The sequence below is a fragment of the Callithrix jacchus genome, chromosome 15 (assembly GCF_049354715.1).
Source record: "Callithrix jacchus isolate 240 chromosome 15, calJac240_pri, whole genome shotgun sequence".
NCBI classification, from domain to species: Eukaryota; Metazoa; Chordata; class Mammalia; order Primates; family Cebidae; genus Callithrix; species Callithrix jacchus.
Window position 1 is genome coordinate 25,859,667 of NC_133516.1, and position 13,086 is coordinate 25,872,752.

Sequence of the window (13,086 nt, forward strand, 5' to 3'; positions counted from 1 at the left end):
ATTATACAGTATTTCTTATATATTACATAGTATTTCTTATATATTTTCATATATATATTTCTTATAGATTCCCTCTAAATTCACTTATAAAGCCTTTATTTTATGTGGTTTTAAGCAGCGAATGGTGTGAGTTATGGATCTAACAAGTTTCATTTCCCCTAAAATAGCTGTAACATTATTCCATAGTCTATTCTTTCTCTATTGCTGTGAAAGTATACTCTTAACAGATACCAAGTTCCTATATGCATGGAGGTCCTTTTGTGAACTCTATTCTGATATTTTTTTTTCAGTTCCTGCATTAATATTACAGTGTTTTAATTAAAGTTACTTTATTTTTTATTTTTTTCTGCTATCTGGTAGGCTGAGTTCCCATATTTTCATTCTACTTTAGTTTTTTTCTTTGCTATTTTTGTGCATTCATCTTTCATATGATAATGTCAGTCTATGAACTATGCCACCCCTCTTCTATTATCCTCAAAATCCCATTGGTGTTTTGATTGTGATTATGTTGAATTTATAAGTCATGGGAATCTGACATATTTGAATATTGAGTGCACTCATTTAGGGACTTGGTTTATCAATCCACCTATTCTTTGATAATCTCTAGCAACATTGTTTTGTTTATTGAGACATGGTCTTGCTCTGTCACCCAGGCTGGAGTGCGGTGGCAAGATCTCAGCTTAGTGCCGCCTAAAACTTCTGGGCTCAAGTGATCCTCCCACCTCAGCCACCTGAGTCTCTGGGACAGCAGGTGCGCCACCACCACCGGCTAATTTTTGTATTGTTTTGTAGAGGTGGGATTTCGCCATATGGCCCAGGCTGGTATTGAACTCTTGAGCTTAAGGCATCTGCCCATCCCAACCTCCTAAAGTGCTGGGATGACAGGCATGAGCTACCGCACTCTGCCCTTAGTAACATTTTAAAGTTTTCTTCAACAAATAAACTCATTTTAAAGAGAGTTTGTAATTTTTATTCCTATTGAGAATGAGTTCTTTTTCTTGATTAGATTTTTCTAGATAGACTTTTAGGTCCATATCTTAACAGTTTTTAAGTCAAAAATAATATTTTCTTTTTATTTCTTTTAATTTTTTTCTCTTTATCTCTGAAAATAATATTTTCAAATAATGATGATTTTATATTTATATTTCACAAGTGTGTGTGTTTGTGTGTGCACGTGTGTGTATACTCTTCTAATTTATTTATATTACTTAGGTTGGGAGCGTTCTGGAGGAAAACTGACTAACAATAATGACAGTAGTAGGCATCCACATCTTATTCCTGACTAATGGGAACAAGTCTGTGGTTTCTATTAAGTATTATCAAGCTTAAATAAATCATTTCTGATAAATATCTTTCATCAAGTTATGGAAGTTTCTTTTTATTCTTAGCTTACTAAAAGAATTTTTCAAAAATCAAGAATGGGGATTGAATTTTAGTCATTGCCCTTTTCAATATCTATTGGAAATATAGTTTTTCTCCTTTAAATTTCTAATGCTGAATAATCTTTATATTCTCAGAATAAACCTATTTGGCTGAGGTATGTTCGTATTTTGGGAACTGCAGAATTTAACTTGCCAATTTTATTTTTAGAATTTTTGCCTATACATTCATAAGGTTTTCCATTTTGGGCACTCCATGGTGTCTTACTATTAAATTTAAACATATCTCGTAAAATAAATTCAGAATTTTATTATCTTTGTAATGCTTTGTAACAGTTTAAATAAGAACCATTTATTCCTCAAAAGTTTTATAGAACTCTCCCATAAAACCATCTGGGCCCTGTGGCTTTTGCTAGATCTTTTACAAACTAGTGTGGGAGATAGGTAGCAGGTGCCTGCAGTCAACCAGCATGCCTGGCATACTCAATGGAGATAGAAATAAAGAAGTGTCCTGGGCAATACTCAGGCCCTTGAAAAAGGGAGTTTGGATTTAGAGAGTTCAGGCATTTCTCTTAAGGTCACCACTGTTTATTTAACTTTGACTTTTTTGTCTTTTCTCCTCTCTTCTTCCTGTGTTCTCAGTTCTTTTCAAGGATACCCTTATCGAGTTATGCTGCTCCTCCTGGTCTCAACCAGTTTCTGTTTAGCAGCCTCTGCTTTGCCTTCTGCCTGGTAGACCTACATTCATCCAGAGTTGGGAGTGAGACAGTTGTCATCCTAGACAATGGCAAGGAGAAAGGAATACGAGGAAACATTTCATTGCAAAGCAGAGTTGGGGCTCTCACATCAGGATGAGACTCATTCTACTTTGTGACTTAACCAGCCCTTTTGAAATAAAACAGCTCTCATCCTGTCTTGCCATTGAGAGACTGAACATGCAAGTGGACAATGCCCAAACTACATATAATAATAAAACTCTGGGCCACCACCTCTGTAGCAACCAGCTCACAGACCCAACCACAATCTGCCCAGTAGAGTGAGGACCTAATCAGTGACTGCCAGCTTCCTTATTTTTGTCCCTACTTTCAACTCAGGACCAATCAGAGAAAGCCAAATATGCTCCCCTAACCAATCACTTAGGATGCCCTACCTCTGGTTTGCTCACTTCCAGTGTCTCCCATGTCAGCAGCCTCCAATCAGGGTGTACCTGGAGCCTTCCCTTTCTCACTATAAAGCTTTCCCAGTCCGTGCCTGCCTCGGAGTCCCTGCCAAATGCAAGTGATGGTGCTGACCCCCTTGCCGTAGCAAGCCCCTGTCTGCTCTCCCTTGGCTAGTCTTTGTTGATTTTCACACCGCCTGGCTGTGAGGACTAAACAAAGTTAGCTGGCAATGCAGGTGAAGGCAGCGGCCTGGCACCCAGAAGGGCAGGCAAATAGCCACATCCTGAGAGCAGGATTCCTTTACACTGAAATGGAGCAGGGGTGGCCACCTAAGAAAGGAGAGGAAATCTGCCTGGCAGGGTTGCCTTGTGTGTGTGTGTAGAATTTCTCTTTGAAAAGACCAAGCCAGACTCTTCCTGTCAGTGAGCAAGGCCCCAGCTTGCACTAAGCCCTTTTGTGTGCTAATGTGAACAGGTCTGCTCAGCACAGACAGGGGGGTGTGTGGGCAGATGTAGAGCAGTGCCTCTCAGTCTGCCCAGTGCACACCAACCACTTGTGGCACTGTGTCACAGGGCCCAGCTCTCCCTCCTTAGCCCATCTGGCAAGGACACCATTTCTGGGCACTCTCATCAATGCTGACCTCTTCCTCCCTGGGGGTGGGAGAAGGGCAGGCTCCCTGGGTTAGGTGGTTTATATGGATCAAAGCTTTTAACCTCACAACAACCACATGGGGAGGTGTGATTGTTATTATCTCCATTTTACAGATGAGGCACATAGGGTCACCCAAAGTCACTCAGCTTGTAGGTAGAAGGGTGAGACTTTAAGCCCAGCAGGAACTGTGTTAGCAAGTCTTGCCTCCAAACCACCACTAAAAGATGCTCCCACCACACTCCCCAGCCCAGACACCCTGACAGTTCCTCTTTGGATTCAGAAGGATTAGCAGAAGAAGAACTGTCTGTCAGTGATATGGCAGGGCCGGTTCTCTGGACACGGAGTGACTCAAACTGCAACTCCTGGCCAAGCACATTCACCTGCATCGGGCTCTTTGCTTGTTGAAGTTCTGTCTAATCTATTAACAGTGTCTTTCCTGCAAACTGGAAATGTCATCCACTTTTATCCTTTTCAAGAAAGGCTCTTCGCCTCAGTGCTTGCTGCTTGCCCAGCTGTTCCCTCTGGAATGAGAACTGTGTGCCAAGTGAAGCAAACAGCCGGGAATCAGGATGTTCCCACCAATCTTAGAAGAGGCTGTGAAGGTCAGAGCTGCCATGGGTCTGCAGTGGGTAGAGTGGGATGGGGGTTATGCTCCACTTCAGGCACATTGGCCTGAGAGGCTCTGCTGAGGCAATCACAATTGCCAGCCTCCGTGCTGCCAGACAGCCTCACTCCAGGTCCAACCTGCTCCTCCTGCATCCCCAAATGAATGAGATATTGTAAGAAAAATGATGGTTTCCAAGCTGGGCGGGGGGACGGCTGATGATAGTAACACAGGTTCATAACCTTCTAGATGCAATTCCAACAATTCCCCAGAGCATGAAAATCAAAAGCATTTTTGGTATGTTTGGTGCTAAAACTCATATCCCGGCCACATGCGGTGGCTCAAGCCTGTAATCCCAGCACTTTGGGAGGCCGAGGCGGGTGGATCATGAGGTCAAGAGATCGAGACCATCCTGGTCAACATGGTGAAACCCCATCTCTACTAAAGATACAAAAAATTAGCTGGGCATGGTGGCGCATGCCTGTAATCCCAGCTACTCAGGAGGCTGAGGCAGGAGAATTGCCTGAACCCAGGAGGCGGAGATTGTGGTGAGCCGAGATCGCGCCATTGCACTCCAGCCTGGGTAACAAGAGCGAAACTCCGTCTCAAAATAAAATAAAATAAAACAAAACAAAATAAAATAAAATAAAATAAAAATACTCATATCCCACTTAGTATGAATAATTATACAACTTACTGCAGGAATAGCAATGTGTTTGGTTATTGGGTGTTAACCTCAGACTCTGCTGGGGGCACTGCATAATGCCTGGCATGTGTACCATATCACCTTTCTCGAGCTGAAAGAGTCAGAATTCTGAATCACATCTGGCCCCCAGGGTGTCAGTATGAGATTCTGGACAGACCTGTAATAACTAATGCTAAGGGCTTTACACAGATTATCTCATGAATGACATACAACAACCCCAATTTTATTATCATTACTCTACAGATAAGGAACCAATGGCAGAGGCAGCGGGGAGGAAGAACAGCGGGGTGTCTTGCCTGAGCCCATACAGATGGGAGCAGCTGCCTTTCTCCTACAAGGACATATTAGATTTGGGGCCCACCTGGATAATCCAGGGTAAGAGCCTCCTCTCAGGATTCTTAGATATCGCTTTCGCCATATAAAATAATATTCACTCTTTTGCATTTTAGGTAGTATTCATAGATTCGGGGGACGAGGAAGTGAATATATCTTTGGAGGGCCATTGTTTCAGCCTGCCGCAGTGAAATACTGTAGTCTGTTCATATTGGCTTGCAAGAGTTTATGTTGTAAAGTACAGCCATTATTAAAAAATTAAACTGTATGCTGGCTGTGGTAGCGCATACCTATAATTCCAGCTACTTGGGAGGCTGAGGCAGGAGGATTGCTTGAGCTCAGGAGTTCAAGACTAAGCAAAATAGCGAGGTCCCACCTCATTATTTTTTTAAAAAGCATATCCCAATTGAGGGGTATTAAAAAGGAGGAAAAAAAACTATAGTTACTATTAAATAAATTACATTGAAACAAAATAAGTATACAAAATACACCACTTACAATTATTTTACTACATTTTGCTATTGTCTGTTTATACCATGGAAATCGGTAAATGCTATAAATCAGGACTCTTTGCTTTGGAGAGCCGCTGGAAAGAACGATCCCCCTGAGGAGTGCCAGAAGGGTTCTCGAGATTTCAGGTCCACTTAGGGAAGAGAGCTGGGTGGGGAAGCCACATCTGCTCCCTTCAAGAATCTCAGACAGAAAATGCTGACCCCTGTTGGTGGAGAGAAATATGGTCATTGTTCCTCAACAGAAGAGAGCCCAGGTGACTCCAGGGAGGCAGCTGCCAGGAGCTGTAACTTATCCCAGTGGGGCTCGTGGTGGAAGCAGGTGGTGTGGGATGACGGATTGCGCAGGTCTCATGATGTTTCGAAGGATATGATGGGAACGATAAACCACTCTGCTTGTGAGAAGCCTGTCCCTCCGTCCCTGACTGGAACATCTGTCAGCCTTGCACTGCCTTGTGAATGGGCAACATTGAGCTTGTCTGGGGAGGAGCTCACTCTAAGACAGTCATAAGCACCACCTGGCATGTTCTGAACATTTACAGTGGTCCCATGCTATGCCAGAAGCTTTAGATACTTCCTTATCTCAAACTCTCACAACTCCACAAGGTAGGCATTATTGTTCCCGTTTGACAGATAAGGAAACTAAGGCTCAGAGAGGGTGGGTCACTTACCCAAGGTCACAGAGCAGATTACTGATGGAGTTGGGATTTGAACCCAGGTCTGTTTGATTCCAGAGCCATTGGTCCCAATCACTATAGCATCCTTCCTTCTTTCTTACATTCGTTTATTCACTTATTCAACAATTATTATCAAGCAAATTTCCCACAGAGATCATAGACTTTGGAAGGAGTAAGAATGCTGTGGTGGCCCAGGTTCCCGATGCTTGGAGAGAGGCCTGATCTTCCATAGTGTGTCTGGCTGTCAGAGTGTGTGTCTTGGTGTTGTGTTTGGGAAGCATGTCTCTTGTAACTGAGGACACAGAAAGCCTGGGAGGGTAGACAAAGCACTGTCGGCAAAGGGGGTCAAAGGAAGAGCCCTGCCTACACAGAAGTGCAGGAGGGACCTCTGTGAATATTGAGATAGTTCCCCTTGGCCTGGGCTCCTGGGTGCGTGAACGGCCACCACCGACCCTCTGAGGCATGCTGGCTGGCTCAGGTGCACTTCCTCCATCTCCCTCCTGGACCACGCATTTTCCTTTTGCCCAGGCAGGAGGTTTTGGCTCTGAGGCCTGCATTGCTACTGACATGGGTCTTTCCTTCCCTCACACATGCACCTACTCTGGCCCAAGGCCTCTTCAATGGGCGGGAGGCCCAAGGGGATTTCTTACGATTTCTCGGAGGGACTGTGGAGTTCTTCCTCCTCCGTTGCCCCCCAGTCCCCACGCTGGACCAGCATAGGTGCTGCCTGAGGCCTCTCCTGACCTATCTTGGGTCCTGGTTAGCATTGCTCAGGGGATGCTCATTTGGCAGTCTGGAGATATGGCATTTAGGTCTAGGGGCTGAAGGCTTTTGGGGTGGCTGAGAGCTCAGTCTCTGGGACCTCTGGGCAGGGCACATTGGGTGGTTTTGTCCAAGCAACCAGGGAAGAATCACTGAGTCTCCAAGGCAATGTCACCAGGGAGGAAGGTGTCTCTAGGTGGAAACTCAACACATCTCACACAGCAGTAGAGGTAGCACCCAGGTTGTGCAGGAAAATAGCACTGGGGTCAAGGGTCCAGTGCACTTGGAAGAGGCTGGGTAGGGGAGAGCACTGGACTGCAGCAGTGTCCACCCTGGGAGGCTGTAGGGCATAGGAGGTAGCACCTGTCAGGGAGATGGTAGAGTCAGGACTAGGGAACCCCAGAGGTGGTGTTGGTTGGAGGGGTGCTGGCAATGGGAAGGGGCTTGGCCTATAAGAAGGAAGCAGGATTACTTGTAGATGGAGAAGGAGCCACATGCGAGGATCTGAGAAATGCTAAGGAAGTCTAACTTGACCCTGCTGACCTACTGCTAGTGTCCAAAATTCCACTGTAGGACCGAGCTCCTCGTAAGGACTCCTAGGGAACATCTAGCCTTTTGAGGCAGGTGCAGGGAGACAGTAGTAGGTGGAGTGAGAGGTCCACCACAGGCATGTCCCTGACCCAGAGCAGGCTGAGGTGGGTGAGCTCTGGAGGGTCCCTGGTTCACCCGGGAGTGGAGGCCCAGGGCCCCTTAAGGTGTAGGTATTAGTAAAGTCACTTAAAGCTGATGGATATGAGGATATAGATTTTTACAGTCTTCTGTGTGTGTTTTCCCAGCAACATTTCCCATGGGATCATTGTATACCACAGACTCTGAATAACACCAGGAAACAGAGCTTTGCCTCCCTATGTCCATGTGTCAGGTGAGTGTTGCACTGGGCATCACCTTGGGTACAGGGAGCATGACCCAAGAAACTGGGCCTAAAGGGAATGCTAAGGGTGCCCTGCTTCTTGGACATCTGATTGCCAGTTCTCATGACTGCTGCTTCATTTAAAACTTAATTGTAGTATGATATCAGAACCAAGAACTTGACATTGGTACAATATGTGTGATTCCACAGTCCTGTTATCACACACCCACATACAACAGTGGGGTTAGGATCCCAGGCATCTTGGATGATTTTCACATCAGGAATGAATGAATGCATCCTTTCTCTGCCCTGCCCACATGGAAGTTCTGCTGCCCACATGAAGGCACATCTAGTTCTGGCGAGTGACCATGGTGAATGTCAGGGATGGGGTGCCCAATCTCCACCCCACCTTCCTTCTACGGAGACTTCCTGCACTGCTGAGACCAAAAAGCTGCACACTCCATTACCCAGGCTCCCTTGCAGCTGGGCTTTGGATGCAAATTAGATTCTACCATTCGGATGTACTCCTGGGAGGGCCGTCCTCCTGTGTGGACATCCTCCTGTGCCTTTTAGCTATTTTCAGTTCACAGGCAAAGTGGTGGAGATGAGAGGTGTTCTAGAGCAGCCTTCAGTATCCACTTGCCAGCTTTCTGGGTCCCAAGAGTGGGAGGCTGGCAGGGTGTGGCTGGACGGTGATTCTAGTGCCCAGTCACCAGCTTTGTGATGGTTGAGAGGTTGTGACACTGCTGACAGCATCGTGATCCCTAGATCCCAGCTCCATTTGTGGTTCTTTAGCTCACAGCCCCAGCAGCAGCCTCCAGGATTGTGGTGGCTGCAGAATTGAGGCCTATCCTGGAGCACTCTCCCCTAGATCTTCCAAGGATTTCTTAAACACTTTCTGTTTTGAAAAAAAAAAAAAAATTCACAGAAGTTGCAAAGATGGTATAGGAAGGTCCTGTGTATCCTTCACCCAGTTTCTCCCATAGTTACAGCTTCCTTAATTGTAGTGCAATATCAAAACCGAGAACTTAACACTGGTACAATATGCGTGATTCCACAGTCCTGTTAATCACGTGTACATTCATCAATCACCACAGCAATCAAGGTAAAGAACTGTTTCATCACCACAAAGATCACACCTACCCCTTTCACTCTCTCCCATTCCTAATCCCTGGCAACCACGAATCTGTTCTCCACTTTTATAATTTTATCATTTCAAGAGGAACGTTACATAAATGGAACCACCCAGCATGTAAACTTTGGAGGTTGGCTTTTCTTCCACTCAGCACAATGTCTTTGAGACCCACCTAAGTTGTCGATGTATCAGTAACCCACTCCTTTGTGTTGCTGAGTGGTATTCCATGGTATGGATGTGCCACGGGTTGTTTAACGATTTGCCCATTGAATGACATCTGGGTCATTTTCAGTTCTTGGCTATTGCAAATAAGTCTGCTTGGAACATTTGTGTACAGGCTTTTGGGTAAACATAATTTTCAATTCTCTGGCATAAATGCCCAGGAGTCCAATTTCTGAGTCATAGGGTAAGTATATGTTCAATTTCTTAAGAAACTGCTCATCTATTTCACAGAGTACCATTTTACATTCTTACCAGCAATGAATGTAAACCCAGCTGTTCTGCATGTTTGCTGGCATTTGGTGGTGTTGCTATTTCTTGTTTTAGTGGAAGTGTGGTTGAGTCTTCCCTTGCCACCAATGTCTCTATATTTGAACTTGGAAAGTGGGGATGGTTTGGGGATACTGAGGGATTATTACCCTGATGGTTATACAGTAATCCACCCCACCCCATTAGGAAAAGGTAGTATTTCAAAATATTGTTTATCATAAATTCAAATTGAATTGGGTGTACCTTACTTTTGTTTGCTAAATTTAGTAACCCTAGGAAAAGGTTAACCTACCTGAACCAGTCAAAAGTCTGAAAGTACAACACTCAAAAACACATCATTTGATTATTTCCACTAGATGTAAGCTCTCAGAGGCAAAGATTACATCTTCTTATACTTTTTATTCCAAGGACCCAGGATAGAATTATCTCAAATTCTAAATTAACTGTGTGTGACTTCATGAAATTTTTTCTTTGAAAAGAGAAATGAAACTTCTGTGATTAAAGGACACACACAGCTTTCTGACTATACTGCTGTTTGGAAGGGGTGTGTTTTTAAAAATGTTAATTGGAATTTATTTGGTTTTCAAAAATTCATATATAAAAATGAAAGCAGAAATGACACAGCCTAGTAGCCGCCTGCGTATCCCTGACCCCATGTCCTTTTAAGGTAACTCACTCTGCCCGCCCGCTTTCCCACAGGCTCAGTGTGGCCAGAGCTGATTGCAAGCCTGGCTTTATGCTGCCGCTGGGGTGGGACCTGGACCCTACGACGTGCACCCTCCTGAAGGGAGGCCCACAATGCTGGTCCACAGGCCGATGCTGCCTTGTTTCACTGACTCTGGTGCTGACTGCAGGGGCCTGGCCAGACCATCATCGTCACCAGCACTGTGGGCTGGGAGGGTGCAGGGCTGCATTCCTGCAGATACCAATGGTGGCAGCACATCTCTGCCTCCCTTCCGTCCTTCACTGCATCTGGAAGAGGACTACTCGGAGGCCTGAAACTGCCCTCCTGTCCTGAAGGGTGGAAACCCTGCTTAACTACATCTTCCGTCAGCTGTGGGCCACACGGATTGTCCAGCAGGGCCTGGTGCAGAGGTTGGTACACTTGGACAGCCTGACTATATCAGGCTGTGGCTGAGTAGCAACAGCTGGAGGCTGGTCAGGGGCTGAGGAACACTTGAAGCATTCCTTGTGGGTTTAAGTTCCCATCTGGGCCCCCTGCCCAGACCTGGCACTCCCCTACTGCCACCCCACCTGCAGCCAACAGGATGCTCTCAGAGCTGACTCATGGTGGGGGTCAGGGGGAAGAGGAGCAGAGGCCAAAGGCTGAGGAGCTCTGGCCCAGGGACCCACTGGGTTACTTGTGACAGGCTTTGGTCTAGAGCTGCTTGTGTATCCCAGACCTCAGCTGTCAGGCTCTTGATTGCTAAGATGAAGATTTATAATAAACAGGATAGAGAAATGTAAATGCCCTTAATGTTACATAAGCTCTTATCACTTCTGTATATTTATATATGAATAACTATATATATACATATATGTATGAGTCACAAGAAATTATATATTCATCCCCCTATGAATATGGGGATGATAGAGAGGGTCTCTATCATGTAGGGGTGTGTGTGTTACATGGATGTATGTATTGGTCAAAACTCAGGTAACTACACAGAAGATCTGTCTTTTTCATCATAAACACCAATAATTTTTTTTTTTTTAAAGCAGCAGCAGTAAAAGAAAAAATGCTGCTACTACTCAGTGCTGTCAAGGGGTGGCCTGGGCTGCTGGGCATAAATCCAGCTCCTCCACGGAGCCTGGGGGAAGGAGGCTGATTTCCCAGGGATTCTACACAATGTTCTCTAGCTAACCAAAGTCTTGTTTCCAAAGAATAGTCATCAGTGACAAGGCAAAGTGTTCATGTTACAATGTTAAAGAGAAAAAAAAGGGGGCAAAGTTTCACATAATGCAGATTCCCAATTTGTAAAAAGACAGTTTGGACAAAAGCAGAGATGCATGTATTGATGGAGCCAAGGAACCATTCAATGAGCTTTCCCTTGGCTGTGACCCACATGTCACAAACCCTCACTGAGCTCCCAGCCTGTGAGCAATGATCTGCAGAGAGGTAAGTGCTTCCCTGGAGACCGTGGTGGGACCAGCAGGGTTAGGGCTTTGTAGGTGAGACAAACTGGGTTTTCAGGAGAGCTGGCCCTTGTGCTGAGTGGTCTTCCTTTTTAATCAAGGTGTGCCACACAGAAAGCACGGAGGTGAGTGAAGTGTACTAATCTACATGTAAGCAGGATGACTTTTCTCAATGTCCACGGTGCAGCCACCAACCAGACCACAATGATGGCAACCCCCAGGTGTCCTTGTGTCCATTCCAGTCTTTACCCCCGTTCCCGGTAACCACCATTCTGATTTCCATCGCCATAAGTTTGTATTCCTGTTCTAGGACTTTATACAAATGGAATCATACAATACGTCTGCCCTACCTTCTTTTACTCAATGTGGTCTGAAAGTTCACTTCATTCTTTTTAAAATTATCGTGTCCATTGCGTGAATATACCTGTTGATGGACACTTGAAACACTTATGTCGTTTGGCTATTAGGAGAAGAGCTGTGGACATTTTAAGACATGTCTTTTTGCTGACATAAGCACTCATTTCTCTTGGGTGTATATCAAGAAGTGGAATTGCTGAGAGATAGGGCAGCTAAGTGCTCAGCTTTAGTACAAACTGCCAAATGGTTTTCCAAGTGGTTGTGCCATTTCACTCCCCTAGCCCCAGCAGTATCTGAGATCTCTGGCTTTGAGCTACGTCTTGATGTGTGGTTCTCATGGCATTTTATGGTGGTGGCAGATGGAAGCTACAGTTAGGGAGAAAGATATTCTGGGTAAAAGGAATGACATAAGGATGCATGGCGACCATGAAAATGCATCATTCAGATCTCCTGTGGCAGAGAACATGGATGGCCCAGCTGCTGTGCCGAATTCACCAAGGTACTGATGCAGAGGCCACATTTCCCACCGCGGCTCCCAGCTGATTAGCATGGTGGGGATACTTATCTAATGGACACCTTCAGCTCAAGAACTCCCCATCAGCCTGGTTAAAAGGTGTGCCATATAGAAAGCACAGAGCTACAGCCTGACGCTCCACCTCCCCTCCCCGGCTTTTTTCCCACTCCCCTTTACAGGAGTCAGACCTGCAGCAGGTCTCTCTAACAACAAAAAGACCAAAACTCCTTCTTTCTTCAGGGCAGACTTGACCTTGGGCGAACTTTCTAGCCCTGCTCCCATGGAAGCCAGACAAGCGTTAGCTGAATGTCAGGTGCGGTATCAGGCAAAACCGGCCATGGGAGTTTTTGATTGATAAACTACACCTGGACTGGAGGGACAAATAACCTACACCAACTGGTAAGAAACCATAGCCTTAGGCTTCCCTAAGTGCAGAAACTCCTAACTGGGCATGTCCTTTGAGGGGCCCTGCGAACTCTGATTGCGGGTTGTTGAAAACACACTGACTCCTATAGGGCATGGGCTTCTGAACCAAGGTGGCCTTCAGGACTACTGACGTGAGGACTGCTCCTGTGGAAGGGAACTGCTGGCATGGTCCTGCTGGCACACTAAGCATCTATCTCCATCCTTCTAAGCACCTCTGATGCCAGGTATGGTCTGTCCTCTTGTGAGTCTGAATGTCTAGTTGAGCCTAAGAAAACCTATTGTGGATTCAGGGAGGAAGCTCCCCTCAGACCTCTCCCACCTACTTCGAGGCTTTCATC

The 13,086-nt window shown here is 45.6% G+C and overlaps 1 protein-coding gene across 8 annotated transcripts in view; it reads left to right on the plus strand.

Moving 5' to 3' along the window:
* GASK1A (golgi associated kinase 1A) overlaps window positions 1-13,086 on the plus strand; it is an 86,366-nt gene that overhangs the window by 73,110 nt on the left and 170 nt on the right. For 4 of the 8 annotated variants that reach the window (XR_013527237.1, XR_013527239.1, XR_013527234.1 and 1 more), the window contains 6 exons: window positions 3,671-3,792; window positions 4,744-4,875; window positions 7,618-7,703; window positions 10,015-10,410; window positions 12,563-12,721; window positions 12,838-12,972. The gene's annotated coding sequence lies outside the window, so the exon portion shown is untranslated. Of the gene's footprint in view, window positions 1-3,666; window positions 3,793-4,743; window positions 4,876-7,617; window positions 7,704-10,014; window positions 10,784-12,562; window positions 12,722-12,837; window positions 12,973-13,086 lie in introns of those variants that run through there. The other 4 variants (XR_013527238.1, XR_013527233.1, XR_013527240.1 and 1 more) reach the window with 3 other exon arrangements.